The sequence below is a fragment of the Schistocerca piceifrons genome, unplaced genomic scaffold (genome assembly GCF_021461385.2).
Source record: "Schistocerca piceifrons isolate TAMUIC-IGC-003096 unplaced genomic scaffold, iqSchPice1.1 HiC_scaffold_1423, whole genome shotgun sequence".
Taxonomy (NCBI): domain Eukaryota; kingdom Metazoa; phylum Arthropoda; class Insecta; order Orthoptera; family Acrididae; genus Schistocerca; species Schistocerca piceifrons.
The window spans coordinates 1-18,445 of record NW_025727262.1 but is presented as its reverse complement, the minus strand read 5'-3'; the positions used below and the strand labels follow the sequence as shown (position 1 = coordinate 18,445).

General features: G+C 52.4%; 38 non-coding genes across 38 annotated transcripts; 30 read left to right on the top strand and 8 right to left on the bottom strand.

The window, feature by feature from the left end:
* Window positions 1-166: 166 nt before the first annotated feature.
* Window positions 167-238, bottom strand: Trnag-ucc. Its single transcript has one exon. It is a non-coding gene; the product is annotated as a tRNA-Gly (tRNA).
* Window positions 239-1,214: 976 nt separating this feature from the next.
* Window positions 1,215-1,287, top strand: Trnam-cau. The gene has a single exon. It is a non-coding gene; the product is annotated as a tRNA-Met (tRNA).
* A 308-nt stretch (window positions 1,288-1,595) lies between these two features.
* On the top strand, window positions 1,596-1,667 carry Trnae-uuc. Its single transcript has one exon. It is a non-coding gene; the product is annotated as a tRNA-Glu (tRNA).
* A 296-nt stretch (window positions 1,668-1,963) lies between these two features.
* Window positions 1,964-2,036, top strand: Trnak-uuu. Its single transcript has one exon. It is a non-coding gene; the product is annotated as a tRNA-Lys (tRNA).
* Window positions 2,037-2,175: 139 nt separating this feature from the next.
* Trnas-aga lies at window positions 2,176-2,257 on the top strand. The gene has a single exon. It is a non-coding gene; the product is annotated as a tRNA-Ser (tRNA).
* A 275-nt stretch (window positions 2,258-2,532) lies between these two features.
* Trnag-ucc lies at window positions 2,533-2,604 on the bottom strand. Its single transcript has one exon. It is a non-coding gene; the product is annotated as a tRNA-Gly (tRNA).
* A 976-nt stretch (window positions 2,605-3,580) lies between these two features.
* Trnam-cau lies at window positions 3,581-3,653 on the top strand. Its single transcript has one exon. It is a non-coding gene; the product is annotated as a tRNA-Met (tRNA).
* A 308-nt stretch (window positions 3,654-3,961) lies between these two features.
* On the top strand, window positions 3,962-4,033 carry Trnae-uuc. Its single transcript has one exon. It is a non-coding gene; the product is annotated as a tRNA-Glu (tRNA).
* A 296-nt stretch (window positions 4,034-4,329) lies between these two features.
* Window positions 4,330-4,402, top strand: Trnak-uuu. Its single transcript has one exon. It is a non-coding gene; the product is annotated as a tRNA-Lys (tRNA).
* Window positions 4,403-4,541: 139 nt separating this feature from the next.
* Trnas-aga lies at window positions 4,542-4,623 on the top strand. The gene has a single exon. It is a non-coding gene; the product is annotated as a tRNA-Ser (tRNA).
* A 275-nt stretch (window positions 4,624-4,898) lies between these two features.
* On the bottom strand, window positions 4,899-4,970 carry Trnag-ucc. Its single transcript has one exon. It is a non-coding gene; the product is annotated as a tRNA-Gly (tRNA).
* A 976-nt stretch (window positions 4,971-5,946) lies between these two features.
* Window positions 5,947-6,019, top strand: Trnam-cau. Its single transcript has one exon. It is a non-coding gene; the product is annotated as a tRNA-Met (tRNA).
* A 308-nt stretch (window positions 6,020-6,327) lies between these two features.
* Trnae-uuc lies at window positions 6,328-6,399 on the top strand. Its single transcript has one exon. It is a non-coding gene; the product is annotated as a tRNA-Glu (tRNA).
* A 296-nt stretch (window positions 6,400-6,695) lies between these two features.
* On the top strand, window positions 6,696-6,768 carry Trnak-uuu. Its single transcript has one exon. It is a non-coding gene; the product is annotated as a tRNA-Lys (tRNA).
* A 139-nt stretch (window positions 6,769-6,907) lies between these two features.
* Trnas-aga lies at window positions 6,908-6,989 on the top strand. Its single transcript has one exon. It is a non-coding gene; the product is annotated as a tRNA-Ser (tRNA).
* A 275-nt stretch (window positions 6,990-7,264) lies between these two features.
* On the bottom strand, window positions 7,265-7,336 carry Trnag-ucc. The gene has a single exon. It is a non-coding gene; the product is annotated as a tRNA-Gly (tRNA).
* Window positions 7,337-8,312: 976 nt separating this feature from the next.
* Window positions 8,313-8,385, top strand: Trnam-cau. The gene has a single exon. It is a non-coding gene; the product is annotated as a tRNA-Met (tRNA).
* Window positions 8,386-8,693: 308 nt separating this feature from the next.
* Window positions 8,694-8,765, top strand: Trnae-uuc. The gene has a single exon. It is a non-coding gene; the product is annotated as a tRNA-Glu (tRNA).
* A 296-nt stretch (window positions 8,766-9,061) lies between these two features.
* Trnak-uuu lies at window positions 9,062-9,134 on the top strand. Its single transcript has one exon. It is a non-coding gene; the product is annotated as a tRNA-Lys (tRNA).
* Window positions 9,135-9,273: 139 nt separating this feature from the next.
* Window positions 9,274-9,355, top strand: Trnas-aga. Its single transcript has one exon. It is a non-coding gene; the product is annotated as a tRNA-Ser (tRNA).
* Window positions 9,356-9,630: 275 nt separating this feature from the next.
* On the bottom strand, window positions 9,631-9,702 carry Trnag-ucc. The gene has a single exon. It is a non-coding gene; the product is annotated as a tRNA-Gly (tRNA).
* Window positions 9,703-10,678: 976 nt separating this feature from the next.
* Window positions 10,679-10,751, top strand: Trnam-cau. The gene has a single exon. It is a non-coding gene; the product is annotated as a tRNA-Met (tRNA).
* Window positions 10,752-11,059: 308 nt separating this feature from the next.
* On the top strand, window positions 11,060-11,131 carry Trnae-uuc. Its single transcript has one exon. It is a non-coding gene; the product is annotated as a tRNA-Glu (tRNA).
* Window positions 11,132-11,427: 296 nt separating this feature from the next.
* Trnak-uuu lies at window positions 11,428-11,500 on the top strand. Its single transcript has one exon. It is a non-coding gene; the product is annotated as a tRNA-Lys (tRNA).
* Window positions 11,501-11,639: 139 nt separating this feature from the next.
* Window positions 11,640-11,721, top strand: Trnas-aga. Its single transcript has one exon. It is a non-coding gene; the product is annotated as a tRNA-Ser (tRNA).
* A 275-nt stretch (window positions 11,722-11,996) lies between these two features.
* Window positions 11,997-12,068, bottom strand: Trnag-ucc. Its single transcript has one exon. It is a non-coding gene; the product is annotated as a tRNA-Gly (tRNA).
* A 976-nt stretch (window positions 12,069-13,044) lies between these two features.
* On the top strand, window positions 13,045-13,117 carry Trnam-cau. The gene has a single exon. It is a non-coding gene; the product is annotated as a tRNA-Met (tRNA).
* A 308-nt stretch (window positions 13,118-13,425) lies between these two features.
* On the top strand, window positions 13,426-13,497 carry Trnae-uuc. Its single transcript has one exon. It is a non-coding gene; the product is annotated as a tRNA-Glu (tRNA).
* A 296-nt stretch (window positions 13,498-13,793) lies between these two features.
* Window positions 13,794-13,866, top strand: Trnak-uuu. The gene has a single exon. It is a non-coding gene; the product is annotated as a tRNA-Lys (tRNA).
* Window positions 13,867-14,005: 139 nt separating this feature from the next.
* Window positions 14,006-14,087, top strand: Trnas-aga. The gene has a single exon. It is a non-coding gene; the product is annotated as a tRNA-Ser (tRNA).
* A 275-nt stretch (window positions 14,088-14,362) lies between these two features.
* On the bottom strand, window positions 14,363-14,434 carry Trnag-ucc. Its single transcript has one exon. It is a non-coding gene; the product is annotated as a tRNA-Gly (tRNA).
* A 976-nt stretch (window positions 14,435-15,410) lies between these two features.
* Window positions 15,411-15,483, top strand: Trnam-cau. The gene has a single exon. It is a non-coding gene; the product is annotated as a tRNA-Met (tRNA).
* A 308-nt stretch (window positions 15,484-15,791) lies between these two features.
* On the top strand, window positions 15,792-15,863 carry Trnae-uuc. The gene has a single exon. It is a non-coding gene; the product is annotated as a tRNA-Glu (tRNA).
* A 296-nt stretch (window positions 15,864-16,159) lies between these two features.
* Window positions 16,160-16,232, top strand: Trnak-uuu. Its single transcript has one exon. It is a non-coding gene; the product is annotated as a tRNA-Lys (tRNA).
* A 139-nt stretch (window positions 16,233-16,371) lies between these two features.
* Window positions 16,372-16,453, top strand: Trnas-aga. Its single transcript has one exon. It is a non-coding gene; the product is annotated as a tRNA-Ser (tRNA).
* Window positions 16,454-16,728: 275 nt separating this feature from the next.
* On the bottom strand, window positions 16,729-16,800 carry Trnag-ucc. The gene has a single exon. It is a non-coding gene; the product is annotated as a tRNA-Gly (tRNA).
* A 976-nt stretch (window positions 16,801-17,776) lies between these two features.
* Window positions 17,777-17,850, top strand: Trnam-cau. The gene has a single exon. It is a non-coding gene; the product is annotated as a tRNA-Met (tRNA).
* Window positions 17,851-18,157: 307 nt separating this feature from the next.
* On the top strand, window positions 18,158-18,229 carry Trnae-uuc. The gene has a single exon. It is a non-coding gene; the product is annotated as a tRNA-Glu (tRNA).
* Window positions 18,230-18,445: the final 216 nt, after the last annotated feature.

The window sequence follows — 18,445 nt, the reverse complement described above, 5'->3', positions numbered from 1 at the left end:
TCCTTTTGATAAGGGCGAATTCCAAGCGTCAGCTTTCGCGTCAGCCGAGCAAAGTCGGGACAAGTCGGGACATACTACAGGATGGTCTGCGTGGAGCTACGACGAAAAAAACCTTCATTTAACAGCACGCGGCTCACATACTCATACGAAAAAAACTAGCGCCACTTGCGGTGGCCGGGAATCGATCCCGGATCAACTGCTTGGAAGGCAACTATGCTCACCATTACACCACCACCGCACAGCCGCTGCTCGCAACGCCCCGCTGTGTCGGCTTCCTGCCCGCCAGCAGCGGCCCACGGTGATAGTAGCTGCAGGCGCTTTTCGAGGTAGGAGGGTGCATCCACACGCATTCGGGTAGCGCCTCCACGCACGCTGCGTCTTTGGGCAAGACTAGTCGCCGCGGCCGCAAGGTTACTCACACGATAGAGATGAGCATTCGTTTTAAGGCAGTGTAGTGGAGCACTCCGCGTGTGTAGCACTTTTTTCGGTTGTATCCGACGTCGCTGGGTGGCAATCCCACTTTCCCCTGCAGAAAAGTGCTCGGGAAGCACGGGCAGCTTGACGAGCATCGCTGGTTCAATGGCATGTGCCTCAGTAGTGCAGTAGGCAGCGCGTAAGTCTCATAATCTTAAGGCTTGCCGGCACGATAGCTCAGCGTGTTCGGTCTGAGAGTTATCTGCCCTCTGTAATAAAAGACCGAGTTAACGATGAACTTGAACGGGCGCCATCGGACGTCCGCCCCCAACAAATGCAACGAAAGAAATGAGAAGAAAAAAAAAATTGGTGAATGCTCGCTTAGCATGCGGACGGCCCGGGTTCGATTCCCGGCCGATGCATCGTTCTGCTGTTCTCGCTATAATGCTGCCGCGCCGATTCCTCGCCTGAGCTGCGTCAGCCTCAGGAATGTATAGCAGGATTCGCTGTGAGAGGAACCATACACGCAGCACGCAATAGACCGTACTTGAACGGTCGCATGCTATTTCTGAACTCTGACGTCGGCCTGTCCCAACAGGCCGCTGTGTTCAGGTGCCGCAAGGGCGATGTACTGTAACCTCAGGCAGTGCTGCGTTCCGTTGAAAAAGCTGCGGCAGCAGTTTAATCTAGCAAGTAGGGAAAGCACGTGTAGCAACACAACAGATTCTTGAGAAAGCGCGAACTGTCTAATCTCTAATATGAGAGACTTACCAAGTTTCCTGTAACGTTACTTGCACCGTGCCTCGGTAGCGCAGTAGGTAGCGCGTAAGTCTCATAATCTTAAGGTCGTGAGTTCGATCCTCACCCCGGGCATTTAATTTGCTGTACATCATGGCTGAATTAACGGCGTTGCTGTTGCTAGGGAACGAACTTAATTGTCGTTCGTTATCCATAAGGAGTCTACGCCTCAGCGTCAATACGTTTATTTCCAATTATGACAACGTACAACTTTGATCTTTCTCTTCCCTTGTTAGGAGTAAAATAATGAATAGTCAATTTCGGGCTGTGCGCCATGCCAGTCTGTAGGCTCAAATATGCTCGCAAACGGAGAACTGCACTGAGTCCAGATTCAGCACGAAATACGAGAGGAGACGGAGAAAACCTGACGCTTATCGAGCAAATCCGGTGTGGTCTAGTGGCTAGGATACCTGGCTTTCACCCAGGAGGCCCTGGTTCGATTCCCGGTACCGGAACGGAAGTTTTTGCGCACACAACGCTCCATGTTTTGGCCTTCGAACTGTCGTTTGTCGCCCACCTTCCGAAGCTTCGACCGAACGTAATCGGGGAAAACAGGCACATGATGCAATTACTGTCGGCACCGGAATAAAGGGAGAAGAGGCACTGGTCCGTTGTTGGGCTGCTACCAGCGTCAGTGGGAAGTCGGTGAAGTCGCCAGTTGCGCCAGAAGCCAGAAATTACCGTAGTACGCCTACAAACGCGTTCCAGTTATTTACATTGCTTGCAGCCGCTCCGTCCACAACGAGCGTGAGCCCGGATAGCTCAGTCGGTAGAGCATTAGGCTTTTAACCTAAGGGTCCAGGGTTCAAGTCCCTGTCCGGGCGGAGATTTTAACGTTTCCGTAATGGCTCGTCTCGTAGCGATGGTAGCCCTGCCGTAATCAGTGCACGGAGTTCGTTTCCTGTCAACATTCTGCGCAGACCGGTTGGATTTTTCACGATTCCTGGGAAACTTGGGTTACGAGCAGTCGTGGCCGAGTGGTTAAGGCGTCTGACTAGAAATCAGATTCCCTCTGGGAGCGTAGGTTCGAGTCCTACCGACTGCGTCGGATTTTTCTTTTTTTGTTTAAGAACAACGAGCAGAAAATTTCGCAGATTGCCTGTCGTTTTGGTACCTCTCCACACCTCGCCTCTCACAGCCGTTTATAGTGCCTGTCCTTTTGATAAGGGCGAATTCCAAGCGTCAGCTTTCGCGTCAGCCGAGCAAAGTCGGGACAAGTCGGGACATACTACAGGATGGTCTGCGTGGAGCTACGACGAAAAAAACCTTCATTTAACAGCACGCGGCTCACATACTCATACGAAAAAAACTAGCGCCACTTGCGGTGGCCGGGAATCGATCCCGGATCAACTGCTTGGAAGGCAACTATGCTCACCATTACACCACCACCGCACAGCCGCTGCTCGCAACGCCCCGCTGTGTCGGCTTCCTGCCCGCCAGCAGCGGCCCACGGTGATAGTAGCTGCAGGCGCTTTTCGAGGTAGGAGGGTGCATCCACACGCATTCGGGTAGCGCCTCCACGCACGCTGCGTCTTTGGGCAAGACTAGTCGCCGCGGCCGCAAGGTTACTCACACGATAGAGATGAGCATTCGTTTTAAGGCAGTGTAGTGGAGCACTCCGCGTGTGTAGCACTTTTTTCGGTTGTATCCGACGTCGCTGGGTGGCAATCCCACTTTCCCCTGCAGAAAAGTGCTCGGGAAGCACGGGCAGCTTGACGAGCATCGCTGGTTCAATGGCATGTGCCTCAGTAGTGCAGTAGGCAGCGCGTAAGTCTCATAATCTTAAGGCTTGCCGGCACGATAGCTCAGCGTGTTCGGTCTGAGAGTTATCTGCCCTCTGTAATAAAAGACCGAGTCAACGATGAACTTGAACGGGCGCCATCGGACGTCCGCCCCCAACAAATGCAACGAAAGAAATGAGAAGAAAAAAAAAATTGGTGAATGCTCGCTTAGCATGCGGACGGCCCGGGTTCGATTCCCGGCCGATGCATCGTTCTGCTGTTCTCGCTATAATGCTGCCGCGCCGATTCCTCGCCTGAGCTGCGTCAGCCTCAGGAATGTATAGCAGGATTCGCTGTGAGAGGAACCATACACGCAGCACGCAATAGACCGTACTTGAACGGTCGCATGCTATTTCTGAACTCTGACGTCGGCCTGTCCCAACAGGCCGCTGTGTTCAGGTGCCGCAAGGGCGATGTACTGTAACCTCAGGCAGTGCTGCGTTCCGTTGAAAAAGCTGCGGCAGCAGTTTAATCTAGCAAGTAGGGAAAGCACGTGTAGCAACACAACAGATTCTTGAGAAAGCGCGAACTGTCTAATCTCTAATATGAGAGACTTACCAAGTTTCCTGTAACGTTACTTGCACCGTGCCTCGGTAGCGCAGTAGGTAGCGCGTAAGTCTCATAATCTTAAGGTCGTGAGTTCGATCCTCACCCCGGGCATTTAATTTGCTGTACATCATGGCTGAATTAACGGCGTTGCTGTTGCTAGGGAACGAACTTAATTGTCGTTCGTTATCCATAAGGAGTCTACGCCTCAGCGTCAATACGTTTATTTCCAATTATGACAACGTACAACTTTGATCTTTCTCTTCCCTTGTTAGGAGTAAAATAATGAATAGTCAATTTCGGGCTGTGCGCCATGCCAGTCTGTAGGCTCAAATATGCTCGCAAACGGAGAACTGCACTGAGTCCAGATTCAGCACGAAATACGAGAGGAGACGGAGAAAACCTGACGCTTATCGAGCAAATCCGGTGTGGTCTAGTGGCTAGGATACCTGGCTTTCACCCAGGAGGCCCTGGTTCGATTCCCGGTACCGGAACGGAAGTTTTTGCGCACACAACGCTCCATGTTTTGGCCTTCGAACTGTCGTTTGTCGCCCACCTTCCGAAGCTTCGACCGAACGTAATCGGGGAAAACAGGCACATGATGCAATTACTGTCGGCACCGGAATAAAGGGAGAAGAGGCACTGGTCCGTTGTTGGGCTGCTACCAGCGTCAGTGGGAAGTCGGTGAAGTCGCCAGTTGCGCCAGAAGCCAGAAATTACCGTAGTACGCCTACAAACGCGTTCCAGTTATTTACATTGCTTGCAGCCGCTCCGTCCACAACGAGCGTGAGCCCGGATAGCTCAGTCGGTAGAGCATTAGGCTTTTAACCTAAGGGTCCAGGGTTCAAGTCCCTGTCCGGGCGGAGATTTTAACGTTTCCGTAATGGCTCGTCTCGTAGCGATGGTAGCCCTGCCGTAATCAGTGCACGGAGTTCGTTTCCTGTCAACATTCTGCGCAGACCGGTTGGATTTTTCACGATTCCTGGGAAACTTGGGTTACGAGCAGTCGTGGCCGAGTGGTTAAGGCGTCTGACTAGAAATCAGATTCCCTCTGGGAGCGTAGGTTCGAGTCCTACCGACTGCGTCGGATTTTTCTTTTTTTGTTTAAGAACAACGAGCAGAAAATTTCGCAGATTGCCTGTCGTTTTGGTACCTCTCCACACCTCGCCTCTCACAGCCGTTTATAGTGCCTGTCCTTTTGATAAGGGCGAATTCCAAGCGTCAGCTTTCGCGTCAGCCGAGCAAAGTCGGGACAAGTCGGGACATACTACAGGATGGTCTGCGTGGAGCTACGACGAAAAAAACCTTCATTTAACAGCACGCGGCTCACATACTCATACGAAAAAAACTAGCGCCACTTGCGGTGGCCGGGAATCGATCCCGGATCAACTGCTTGGAAGGCAACTATGCTCACCATTACACCACCACCGCACAGCCGCTGCTCGCAACGCCCCGCTGTGTCGGCTTCCTGCCCGCCAGCAGCGGCCCACGGTGATAGTAGCTGCAGGCGCTTTTCGAGGTAGGAGGGTGCATCCACACGCATTCGGGTAGCGCCTCCACGCACGCTGCGTCTTTGGGCAAGACTAGTCGCCGCGGCCGCAAGGTTACTCACACGATAGAGATGAGCATTCGTTTTAAGGCAGTGTAGTGGAGCACTCCGCGTGTGTAGCACTTTTTTCGGTTGTATCCGACGTCGCTGGGTGGCAATCCCACTTTCCCCTGCAGAAAAGTGCTCGGGAAGCACGGGCAGCTTGACGAGCATCGCTGGTTCAATGGCATGTGCCTCAGTAGTGCAGTAGGCAGCGCGTAAGTCTCATAATCTTAAGGCTTGCCGGCACGATAGCTCAGCGTGTTCGGTCTGAGAGTTATCTGCCCTCTGTAATAAAAGACCGAGTCAACGATGAACTTGAACGGGCGCCATCGGACGTCCGCCCCCAACAAATGCAACGAAAGAAATGAGAAGAAAAAAAAAATTGGTGAATGCTCGCTTAGCATGCGGACGGCCCGGGTTCGATTCCCGGCCGATGCATCGTTCTGCTGTTCTCGCTATAATGCTGCCGCGCCGATTCCTCGCCTGAGCTGCGTCAGCCTCAGGAATGTATAGCAGGATTCGCTGTGAGAGGAACCATACACGCAGCACGCAATAGACCGTACTTGAACGGTCGCATGCTATTTCTGAACTCTGACGTCGGCCTGTCCCAACAGGCCGCTGTGTTCAGGTGCCGCAAGGGCGATGTACTGTAACCTCAGGCAGTGCTGCGTTCCGTTGAAAAAGCTGCGGCAGCAGTTTAATCTAGCAAGTAGGGAAAGCACGTGTAGCAACACAACAGATTCTTGAGAAAGCGCGAACTGTCTAATCTCTAATATGAGAGACTTACCAAGTTTCCTGTAACGTTACTTGCACCGTGCCTCGGTAGCGCAGTAGGTAGCGCGTAAGTCTCATAATCTTAAGGTCGTGAGTTCGATCCTCACCCCGGGCATTTAATTTGCTGTACATCATGGCTGAATTAACGGCGTTGCTGTTGCTAGGGAACGAACTTAATTGTCGTTCGTTATCCATAAGGAGTCTACGCCTCAGCGTCAATACGTTTATTTCCAATTATGACAACGTACAACTTTGATCTTTCTCTTCCCTTGTTAGGAGTAAAATAATGAATAGTCAATTTCGGGCTGTGCGCCATGCCAGTCTGTAGGCTCAAATATGCTCGCAAACGGAGAACTGCACTGAGTCCAGATTCAGCACGAAATACGAGAGGAGACGGAGAAAACCTGACGCTTATCGAGCAAATCCGGTGTGGTCTAGTGGCTAGGATACCTGGCTTTCACCCAGGAGGCCCTGGTTCGATTCCCGGTACCGGAACGGAAGTTTTTGCGCACACAACGCTCCATGTTTTGGCCTTCGAACTGTCGTTTGTCGCCCACCTTCCGAAGCTTCGACCGAACGTAATCGGGGAAAACAGGCACATGATGCAATTACTGTCGGCACCGGAATAAAGGGAGAAGAGGCACTGGTCCGTTGTTGGGCTGCTACCAGCGTCAGTGGGAAGTCGGTGAAGTCGCCAGTTGCGCCAGAAGCCAGAAATTACCGTAGTACGCCTACAAACGCGTTCCAGTTATTTACATTGCTTGCAGCCGCTCCGTCCACAACGAGCGTGAGCCCGGATAGCTCAGTCGGTAGAGCATTAGGCTTTTAACCTAAGGGTCCAGGGTTCAAGTCCCTGTCCGGGCGGAGATTTTAACGTTTCCGTAATGGCTCGTCTCGTAGCGATGGTAGCCCTGCCGTAATCAGTGCACGGAGTTCGTTTCCTGTCAACATTCTGCGCAGACCGGTTGGATTTTTCACGATTCCTGGGAAACTTGGGTTACGAGCAGTCGTGGCCGAGTGGTTAAGGCGTCTGACTAGAAATCAGATTCCCTCTGGGAGCGTAGGTTCGAGTCCTACCGACTGCGTCGGATTTTTCTTTTTTTGTTTAAGAACAACGAGCAGAAAATTTCGCAGATTGCCTGTCGTTTTGGTACCTCTCCACACCTCGCCTCTCACAGCCGTTTATAGTGCCTGTCCTTTTGATAAGGGCGAATTCCAAGCGTCAGCTTTCGCGTCAGCCGAGCAAAGTCGGGACAAGTCGGGACATACTACAGGATGGTCTGCGTGGAGCTACGACGAAAAAAACCTTCATTTAACAGCACGCGGCTCACATACTCATACGAAAAAAACTAGCGCCACTTGCGGTGGCCGGGAATCGATCCCGGATCAACTGCTTGGAAGGCAACTATGCTCACCATTACACCACCACCGCACAGCCGCTGCTCGCAACGCCCCGCTGTGTCGGCTTCCTGCCCGCCAGCAGCGGCCCACGGTGATAGTAGCTGCAGGCGCTTTTCGAGGTAGGAGGGTGCATCCACACGCATTCGGGTAGCGCCTCCACGCACGCTGCGTCTTTGGGCAAGACTAGTCGCCGCGGCCGCAAGGTTACTCACACGATAGAGATGAGCATTCGTTTTAAGGCAGTGTAGTGGAGCACTCCGCGTGTGTAGCACTTTTTTCGGTTGTATCCGACGTCGCTGGGTGGCAATCCCACTTTCCCCTGCAGAAAAGTGCTCGGGAAGCACGGGCAGCTTGACGAGCATCGCTGGTTCAATGGCATGTGCCTCAGTAGTGCAGTAGGCAGCGCGTAAGTCTCATAATCTTAAGGCTTGCCGGCACGATAGCTCAGCGTGTTCGGTCTGAGAGTTATCTGCCCTCTGTAATAAAAGACCGAGTCAACGATGAACTTGAACGGGCGCCATCGGACGTCCGCCCCCAACAAATGCAACGAAAGAAATGAGAAGAAAAAAAAAATTGGTGAATGCTCGCTTAGCATGCGGACGGCCCGGGTTCGATTCCCGGCCGATGCATCGTTCTGCTGTTCTCGCTATAATGCTGCCGCGCCGATTCCTCGCCTGAGCTGCGTCAGCCTCAGGAATGTATAGCAGGATTCGCTGTGAGAGGAACCATACACGCAGCACGCAATAGACCGTACTTGAACGGTCGCATGCTATTTCTGAACTCTGACGTCGGCCTGTCCCAACAGGCCGCTGTGTTCAGGTGCCGCAAGGGCGATGTACTGTAACCTCAGGCAGTGCTGCGTTCCGTTGAAAAAGCTGCGGCAGCAGTTTAATCTAGCAAGTAGGGAAAGCACGTGTAGCAACACAACAGATTCTTGAGAAAGCGCGAACTGTCTAATCTCTAATATGAGAGACTTACCAAGTTTCCTGTAACGTTACTTGCACCGTGCCTCGGTAGCGCAGTAGGTAGCGCGTAAGTCTCATAATCTTAAGGTCGTGAGTTCGATCCTCACCCCGGGCATTTAATTTGCTGTACATCATGGCTGAATTAACGGCGTTGCTGTTGCTAGGGAACGAACTTAATTGTCGTTCGTTATCCATAAGGAGTCTACGCCTCAGCGTCAATACGTTTATTTCCAATTATGACAACGTACAACTTTGATCTTTCTCTTCCCTTGTTAGGAGTAAAATAATGAATAGTCAATTTCGGGCTGTGCGCCATGCCAGTCTGTAGGCTCAAATATGCTCGCAAACGGAGAACTGCACTGAGTCCAGATTCAGCACGAAATACGAGAGGAGACGGAGAAAACCTGACGCTTATCGAGCAAATCCGGTGTGGTCTAGTGGCTAGGATACCTGGCTTTCACCCAGGAGGCCCTGGTTCGATTCCCGGTACCGGAACGGAAGTTTTTGCGCACACAACGCTCCATGTTTTGGCCTTCGAACTGTCGTTTGTCGCCCACCTTCCGAAGCTTCGACCGAACGTAATCGGGGAAAACAGGCACATGATGCAATTACTGTCGGCACCGGAATAAAGGGAGAAGAGGCACTGGTCCGTTGTTGGGCTGCTACCAGCGTCAGTGGGAAGTCGGTGAAGTCGCCAGTTGCGCCAGAAGCCAGAAATTACCGTAGTACGCCTACAAACGCGTTCCAGTTATTTACATTGCTTGCAGCCGCTCCGTCCACAACGAGCGTGAGCCCGGATAGCTCAGTCGGTAGAGCATTAGGCTTTTAACCTAAGGGTCCAGGGTTCAAGTCCCTGTCCGGGCGGAGATTTTAACGTTTCCGTAATGGCTCGTCTCGTAGCGATGGTAGCCCTGCCGTAATCAGTGCACGGAGTTCGTTTCCTGTCAACATTCTGCGCAGACCGGTTGGATTTTTCACGATTCCTGGGAAACTTGGGTTACGAGCAGTCGTGGCCGAGTGGTTAAGGCGTCTGACTAGAAATCAGATTCCCTCTGGGAGCGTAGGTTCGAGTCCTACCGACTGCGTCGGATTTTTCTTTTTTTGTTTAAGAACAACGAGCAGAAAATTTCGCAGATTGCCTGTCGTTTTGGTACCTCTCCACACCTCGCCTCTCACAGCCGTTTATAGTGCCTGTCCTTTTGATAAGGGCGAATTCCAAGCGTCAGCTTTCGCGTCAGCCGAGCAAAGTCGGGACAAGTCGGGACATACTACAGGATGGTCTGCGTGGAGCTACGACGAAAAAAACCTTCATTTAACAGCACGCGGCTCACATACTCATACGAAAAAAACTAGCGCCACTTGCGGTGGCCGGGAATCGATCCCGGATCAACTGCTTGGAAGGCAACTATGCTCACCATTACACCACCACCGCACAGCCGCTGCTCGCAACGCCCCGCTGTGTCGGCTTCCTGCCCGCCAGCAGCGGCCCACGGTGATAGTAGCTGCAGGCGCTTTTCGAGGTAGGAGGGTGCATCCACACGCATTCGGGTAGCGCCTCCACGCACGCTGCGTCTTTGGGCAAGACTAGTCGCCGCGGCCGCAAGGTTACTCACACGATAGAGATGAGCATTCGTTTTAAGGCAGTGTAGTGGAGCACTCCGCGTGTGTAGCACTTTTTTCGGTTGTATCCGACGTCGCTGGGTGGCAATCCCACTTTCCCCTGCAGAAAAGTGCTCGGGAAGCACGGGCAGCTTGACGAGCATCGCTGGTTCAATGGCATGTGCCTCAGTAGTGCAGTAGGCAGCGCGTAAGTCTCATAATCTTAAGGCTTGCCGGCACGATAGCTCAGCGTGTTCGGTCTGAGAGTTATCTGCCCTCTGTAATAAAAGACCGAGTCAACGATGAACTTGAACGGGCGCCATCGGACGTCCGCCCCCAACAAATGCAACGAAAGAAATGAGAAGAAAAAAAAAATTGGTGAATGCTCGCTTAGCATGCGGACGGCCCGGGTTCGATTCCCGGCCGATGCATCGTTCTGCTGTTCTCGCTATAATGCTGCCGCGCCGATTCCTCGCCTGAGCTGCGTCAGCCTCAGGAATGTATAGCAGGATTCGCTGTGAGAGGAACCATACACGCAGCACGCAATAGACCGTACTTGAACGGTCGCATGCTATTTCTGAACTCTGACGTCGGCCTGTCCCAACAGGCCGCTGTGTTCAGGTGCCGCAAGGGCGATGTACTGTAACCTCAGGCAGTGCTGCGTTCCGTTGAAAAAGCTGCGGCAGCAGTTTAATCTAGCAAGTAGGGAAAGCACGTGTAGCAACACAACAGATTCTTGAGAAAGCGCGAACTGTCTAATCTCTAATATGAGAGACTTACCAAGTTTCCTGTAACGTTACTTGCACCGTGCCTCGGTAGCGCAGTAGGTAGCGCGTAAGTCTCATAATCTTAAGGTCGTGAGTTCGATCCTCACCCCGGGCATTTAATTTGCTGTACATCATGGCTGAATTAACGGCGTTGCTGTTGCTAGGGAACGAACTTAATTGTCGTTCGTTATCCATAAGGAGTCTACGCCTCAGCGTCAATACGTTTATTTCCAATTATGACAACGTACAACTTTGATCTTTCTCTTCCCTTGTTAGGAGTAAAATAATGAATAGTCAATTTCGGGCTGTGCGCCATGCCAGTCTGTAGGCTCAAATATGCTCGCAAACGGAGAACTGCACTGAGTCCAGATTCAGCACGAAATACGAGAGGAGACGGAGAAAACCTGACGCTTATCGAGCAAATCCGGTGTGGTCTAGTGGCTAGGATACCTGGCTTTCACCCAGGAGGCCCTGGTTCGATTCCCGGTACCGGAACGGAAGTTTTTGCGCACACAACGCTCCATGTTTTGGCCTTCGAACTGTCGTTTGTCGCCCACCTTCCGAAGCTTCGACCGAACGTAATCGGGGAAAACAGGCACATGATGCAATTACTGTCGGCACCGGAATAAAGGGAGAAGAGGCACTGGTCCGTTGTTGGGCTGCTACCAGCGTCAGTGGGAAGTCGGTGAAGTCGCCAGTTGCGCCAGAAGCCAGAAATTACCGTAGTACGCCTACAAACGCGTTCCAGTTATTTACATTGCTTGCAGCCGCTCCGTCCACAACGAGCGTGAGCCCGGATAGCTCAGTCGGTAGAGCATTAGGCTTTTAACCTAAGGGTCCAGGGTTCAAGTCCCTGTCCGGGCGGAGATTTTAACGTTTCCGTAATGGCTCGTCTCGTAGCGATGGTAGCCCTGCCGTAATCAGTGCACGGAGTTCGTTTCCTGTCAACATTCTGCGCAGACCGGTTGGATTTTTCACGATTCCTGGGAAACTTGGGTTACGAGCAGTCGTGGCCGAGTGGTTAAGGCGTCTGACTAGAAATCAGATTCCCTCTGGGAGCGTAGGTTCGAGTCCTACCGACTGCGTCGGATTTTTCTTTTTTTGTTTAAGAACAACGAGCAGAAAATTTCGCAGATTGCCTGTCGTTTTGGTACCTCTCCACACCTCGCCTCTCACAGCCGTTTATAGTGCCTGTCCTTTTGATAAGGGCGAATTCCAAGCGTCAGCTTTCGCGTCAGCCGAGCAAAGTCGGGACAAGTCGGGACATACTACAGGATGGTCTGCGTGGAGCTACGACGAAAAAAACCTTCATTTAACAGCACGCGGCTCACATACTCATACGAAAAAAACTAGCGCCACTTGCGGTGGCCGGGAATCGATCCCGGATCAACTGCTTGGAAGGCAACTATGCTCACCATTACACCACCACCGCACAGCCGCTGCTCGCAACGCCCCGCTGTGTCGGCTTCCTGCCCGCCAGCAGCGGCCCACGGTGATAGTAGCTGCAGGCGCTTTTCGAGGTAGGAGGGTGCATCCACACGCATTCGGGTAGCGCCTCCACGCACGCTGCGTCTTTGGGCAAGACTAGTCGCCGCGGCCGCAAGGTTACTCACACGATAGAGATGAGCATTCGTTTTAAGGCAGTGTAGTGGAGCACTCCGCGTGTGTAGCACTTTTTTCGGTTGTATCCGACGTCGCTGGGTGGCAATCCCACTTTCCCCTGCAGAAAAGTGCTCGGGAAGCACGGGCAGCTTGACGAGCATCGCTGGTTCAATGGCATGTGCCTCAGTAGTGCAGTAGGCAGCGCGTAAGTCTCATAATCTTAAGGCTTGCCGGCACGATAGCTCAGCGTGTTCGGTCTGAGAGTTATCTGCCCTCTGTAATAAAAGACCGAGTCAACGATGAACTTGAACGGGCGCCATCGGACGTCCGCCCCCAACAAATGCAACGAAAGAAATGAGAAGAAAAAAAAAATTGGTGAATGCTCGCTTAGCATGCGGACGGCCCGGGTTCGATTCCCGGCCGATGCATCGTTCTGCTGTTCTCGCTATAATGCTGCCGCGCCGATTCCTCGCCTGAGCTGCGTCAGCCTCAGGAATGTATAGCAGGATTCGCTGTGAGAGGAACCATACACGCAGCACGCAATAGACCGTACTTGAACGGTCGCATGCTATTTCTGAACTCTGACGTCGGCCTGTCCCAACAGGCCGCTGTGTTCAGGTGCCGCAAGGGCGATGTACTGTAACCTCAGGCAGTGCTGCGTTCCGTTGAAAAAGCTGCGGCAGCAGTTTAATCTAGCAAGTAGGGAAAGCACGTGTAGCAACACAACAGATTCTTGAGAAAGCGCGAACTGTCTAATCTCTAATATGAGAGACTTACCAAGTTTCCTGTAACGTTACTTGCACCGTGCCTCGGTAGCGCAGTAGGTAGCGCGTAAGTCTCATAATCTTAAGGTCGTGAGTTCGATCCTCACCCCGGGCATTTAATTTGCTGTACATCATGGCTGAATTAACGGCGTTGCTGTTGCTAGGGAACGAACTTAATTGTCGTTCGTTATCCATAAGGAGTCTACGCCTCAGCGTCAATACGTTTATTTCCAATTATGACAACGTACAACTTTGATCTTTCTCTTCCCTTGTTAGGAGTAAAATAATGAATAGTCAATTTCGGGCTGTGCGCCATGCCAGTCTGTAGGCTCAAATATGCTCGCAAACGGAGAACTGCACTGAGTCCAGATTCAGCACGAAATACGAGAGGAGACGGAGAAAACCTGACGCTTATCGAGCAAATCCGGTGTGGTCTAGTGGCTAGGATACCTGGCTTTCACCCAGGAGGCCCTGGTTCGATTCCCGGTACCGGAACGGAAGTTTTTGCGCACACAACGCTCCATGTTTTGGCCTTCGAACTGTCGTTTGTCGCCCACCTTCCGAAGCTTCGACCGAACGTAATCGGGGAAAACAGGCACATGATGCAATTACTGTCGGCACCGGAATAAAGGGAGAAGAGGCACTGGTCCGTTGTTGGGCTGCTACCAGCGTCAGTGGGAAGTCGGTGAAGTCGCCAGTTGCGCCAGAAGCCAGAAATTACCGTAGTACGCCTACAAACGCGTTCCAGTTATTTACATTGCTTGCAGCCGCTCCGTCCACAACGAGCGTGAGCCCGGATAGCTCAGTCGGTAGAGCATTAGGCTTTTAACCTAAGGGTCCAGGGTTCAAGTCCCTGTCCGGGCGGAGATTTTAACGTTTCCGTAATGGCTCGTCTCGTAGCGATGGTAGCCCTGCCGTAATCAGTGCACGGAGTTCGTTTCCTGTCAACATTCTGCGCAGACCGGTTGGATTTTTCACGATTCCTGGGAAACTTGGGTTACGAGCAGTCGTGGCCGAGTGGTTAAGGCGTCTGACTAGAAATCAGATTCCCTCTGGGAGCGTAGGTTCGAGTCCTACCGACTGCGTCGGATTTTTCTTTTTTTGTTTAAGAACAACGAGCAGAAAATTTCGCAGATTGCCTGTCGTTTTGGTACCTCTCCACACCTCGCCTCTCACAGCCGTTTATAGTGCCTGTCCTTTTGATAAGGGCGAATTCCAAGCGTCAGCTTTCGCGTCAGCCGAGCAAAGTCGGGACAAGTCGGGACATACTACAGGATGGTCTGCGTGGAGCTACGACGAAAAAAACCTTCATTTAACAGCACGCGGCTCACATACTCATACGAAAAAAACTAGCGCCACTTGCGGTGGCCGGGAATCGATCCCGGATCAACTGCTTGGAAGGCAACTATGCTCACCATTACACCACCACCGCACAGCCGCTGCTCGCAACGCCCCGCTGTGTCGGCTTCCTGCCCGCCAGCAGCGGCCCACGGTGATAGTAGCTGCAGGCGCTTTTCGAGGTAGGAGGGTGCATCCACACGCATTCGGGTAGCGCCTCCACGCACGCTGCGTCTTTGGGCAAGACTAGTCGCCGCGGCCGCAAGGTTACTCACACGATAGAGATGAGCATTCGTTTTAAGGCAGTGTAGTGGAGCACTCCGCGTGTGTAGCACTTTTTTCGGTTGTATCCGACGTCGCTGGGTGGCAATCCCACTTTCCCCTGCAGAAAAGTGCTCGGGAAGCACGGGCAGCTTGACGAGCATCGCTGGTTCAATGGCATGTGCCTCAGTAGTGCAGTAGGCAGCGCGTAAGTCTCATAATCTTAAGGCTTGCCGGCACGATAGCTCAGCGTGTTCGGTCTGAGAGTTATCTGCCCTCTGTAATAAAAGACCGAGTCAACGATGAACTTGAACGGGCGCCATCGGACGTCCGCCCCCAACAAATGCAACGAAAGAAATGAGAAGAAAAAAAAAATTGGTGAATGCTCGCTTAGCATGCGGACGGCCCGGGTTCGATTCCCGGCCGATGCATCGTTCTGCTGTTCTCGCTATAATGCTGCCGCGCCGATTCCTCGCCTGAGCTGCGTCAGCCTCAGGAATGTATAGCAGGATTCGCTGTGAGAGGAACCATACACGCAGCACGCAATAGACCGTACTTGAACGGTCGCATGCTATTTCTGAACTCTGACGTCGGCCTGTCCCAACAGGCCGCTGTGTTCAGGTGCCGCAAGGGCGATGTACTGTAACCTCAGGCAGTGCTGCGTTCCGTTGAAAAAGCTGCGGCAGCAGTTTAATCTAGCAAGTAGGGAAAGCACGTGTAGCAACACAACAGATTCTTGAGAAAGCGCGAACTGTCTAATCTCTAATATGAGAGACTTACCAAGTTTCCTGTAACGTTACTTGCACCGTGCCTCGGTAGCGCAGTAGGTAGCGCGTAAGTCTCATAATCTTAAGGTCGTGAGTTCGATCCTCACCCCGGGCATTTAATTTGCTGTACATCATGGCTGAATTAACGGCGTTGCTGTTGCTAGGGAACGAACTTAATTGTCGTTCGTTATCCATAAGGAGTCTACGCCTCAGCGTCAATACGTTTATTTCCAATTATGACAACGTACAACTTTGATCTTTCTCTTCCCTTGTTAGGAGTAAAATAATGAATAGTCAATTTCGGGCTGTGCGCCATGCCAGTCTGTAGGCTCAAATATGCTCGCAAACGGAGAACTGCACTGAGTCCAGATTCAGCACGAAATACGAGAGGAGACGGAGAAAACCTGACGCTTATCGAGCAAATCCGGTGTGGTCTAGTGGCTAGGATACCTGGCTTTCACCCAGGAGGCCCTGGTTCGATTCCCGGTACCGGAACGGAAGTTTTTGCGCACACAACGCTCCATGTTTTGGCCTTCGAACTGTCGTTTGTCGCCCACCTTCCGAAGCTTCGACCGAACGTAATCGGGGAAAACAGGCACATGATGCAATTACTGTCGGCACCGGAATAAAGGGAGAAGAGGCACTGGTCCGTTGTTGGGCTGCTACCAGCGTCAGTGGGAAGTCGGTGAAGTCGCCAGTTGCGCCAGAAGCCAGAAATTACCGTAGTACGCCTACAAACGCGTTCCAGTTATTTACATTGCTTGCAGCCGCTCCGTCCACAACGAGCGTGAGCCCGGATAGCTCAGTCGGTAGAGCATTAGGCTTTTAACCTAAGGGTCCAGGGTTCAAGTCCCTGTCCGGGCGGAGATTTTAACGTTTCCGTAATGGCTCGTCTCGTAGCGATGGTAGCCCTGCCGTAATCAGTGCACGGAGTTCGTTTCCTGTCAACATTCTGCGCAGACCGGTTGGATTTTTCACGATTCCTGGGAAACTTGGGTTACGAGCAGTCGTGGCCGAGTGGTTAAGGCGTCTGACTAGAAATCAGATTCCCTCTGGGAGCGTAGGTTCGAGTCCTACCGACTGCGTCGGATTTTTCTTTTTTTGTTTAAGAACAACGAGCAGAAAATTTCGCAGATTGCCTGTCGTTTTGGTACCTCTCCACACCTCGCCTCTCACAGCCGTTTATAGTGCCTGTCCTTTTGATAAGGGCGAATTCCAAGCGTCAGCTTTCGCGTCAGCCGAGCAAAGTCGGGACAAGTCGGGACATACTACAGGATGGTCTGCGTGGAGCTACGACGAAAAAAACCTTCATTTAACAGCACGCGGCTCACATACTCATACGAAAAAAACTAGCGCCACTTGCGGTGGCCGGGAATCGATCCCGGATCAACTGCTTGGAAGGCAACTATGCTCACCATTACACCACCACCGCACAGCCGCTGCTCGCAACGCCCCGCTGTGTCGGCTTCCTGCCCGCCAGCAGCGGCCCACGGTGATAGTAGCTGCAGGCGCTTTTCGAGGTAGGAGGGTGCATCCACACGCATTCGGGTAGCGCCTCCACGCACGCTGCGTCTTTGGGCAAGACTAGTCGCCGCGGCCGCAAGGTTACTCACACGATAGAGATGAGCATTCGTTTTAAGGCAGTGTAGTGGAGCACTCCGCGTGTGTAGCACTTTTTTCGGTTGTATCCGACGTCGCTGGGTGGCAATCCCACTTTCCCCTGCAGAAAAGTGCTCGGGAAGCACGGGCAGCTTGACGAGCATCGCTGGTTCAATGGCATGTGCCTCAGTAGTGCAGTAGGCAGCGCGTAAGTCTCATAATCTTAAGGCTTGCCGGCACGATAGCTCAGCGTGTTCGGTCTGAGAGTTATCTGCCCTCTGTAATAAAAGACCGAGTCAACGATGAACTTGAACGGGCGCCATCGGACGTCCGCCCCCAACAAATGCAACGAAAGAAATGAGAAGAAAAAAAAAATTGGTGAATGCTCGCTTAGCATGCGGACGGCCCGGGTTCGATTCCCGGCCGATGCATCGTTCTGCTGTTCTCGCTATAATGCTGCCGCGCCGATTCCTCGCCTGAGCTGCGTCAGCCTCAGGAATGTATAGCAGGATTCGCTGTGAGAGGAACCATACACGCAGCACGCAATAGACCGTACTTGAACGGTCGCATGCTATTTCTGAACTCTGACGTCGGCCTGTCCCAACAGGCCGCTGTGTTCAGGTGCCGCAAGGGCGATGTACTGTAACCTCAGGCAGTGCTGCGTTCCGTTGAAAAAAGCTGCGGCAGCAGTTTAATCTAGCAAGTAGGGAAAGCACGTGTAGCAACACAACAGATTCTTGAGAAAGCGCGAACTGTCTAATCTCTAATATGAGAGACTTACCAAGTTTCCTGTAACGTTACTTGCACCGTGCCTCGGTAGCGCAGTAGGTAGCGCGTAAGTCTCATAATCTTAAGGTCGTGAGTTCGATCCTCACCCGGGCATTTAATTTGCTGTACATCATGGCTGAATTAACGGCGTTGCTGTTGCTAGGGAACGAACTTAATTGTCGTTCGTTATCCATAAGGAGTCTACGCCTCAGCGTCAATACGTTTATTTCCAATTATGACAACGTACAACTTTGATCTTTCTCTTCCCTTGTTAGGAGTAAAATAATGAATAGTCAATTTCGGGCTGTGCGCCATGCCAGTCTGTAGGCTCAAATATGCTCGCAAACGGAGAACTGCACTGAGTCCAGATTCAGCACGAAATACGAGAGGAGACGGAGAAAACCTGACGCTTATCGAGCAAATCCGGTGTGGTCTAGTGGCTAGGATACCTGGCTTTCACCCAGGAGGCCCTGGTTCGATTCCCGGTACCGGAACGGAAGTTTTTGCGCACACAACGCTCCATGTTTTGGCCTTCGAACTGTCGTTTGTCGCCCACCTTCCGAAGCTTCGACCGAACGTAATCGGGGGAAAACAGGCACATGATGCAATTACTGTCGGCACCGGAATAAAGGGAGAAGAGGCACTGGTCCGTTGTTGGGCTGCTACCAGCGTCAGTGGGAAGTCGGTGAAGTCGCCAGTTGCGCCAGAAG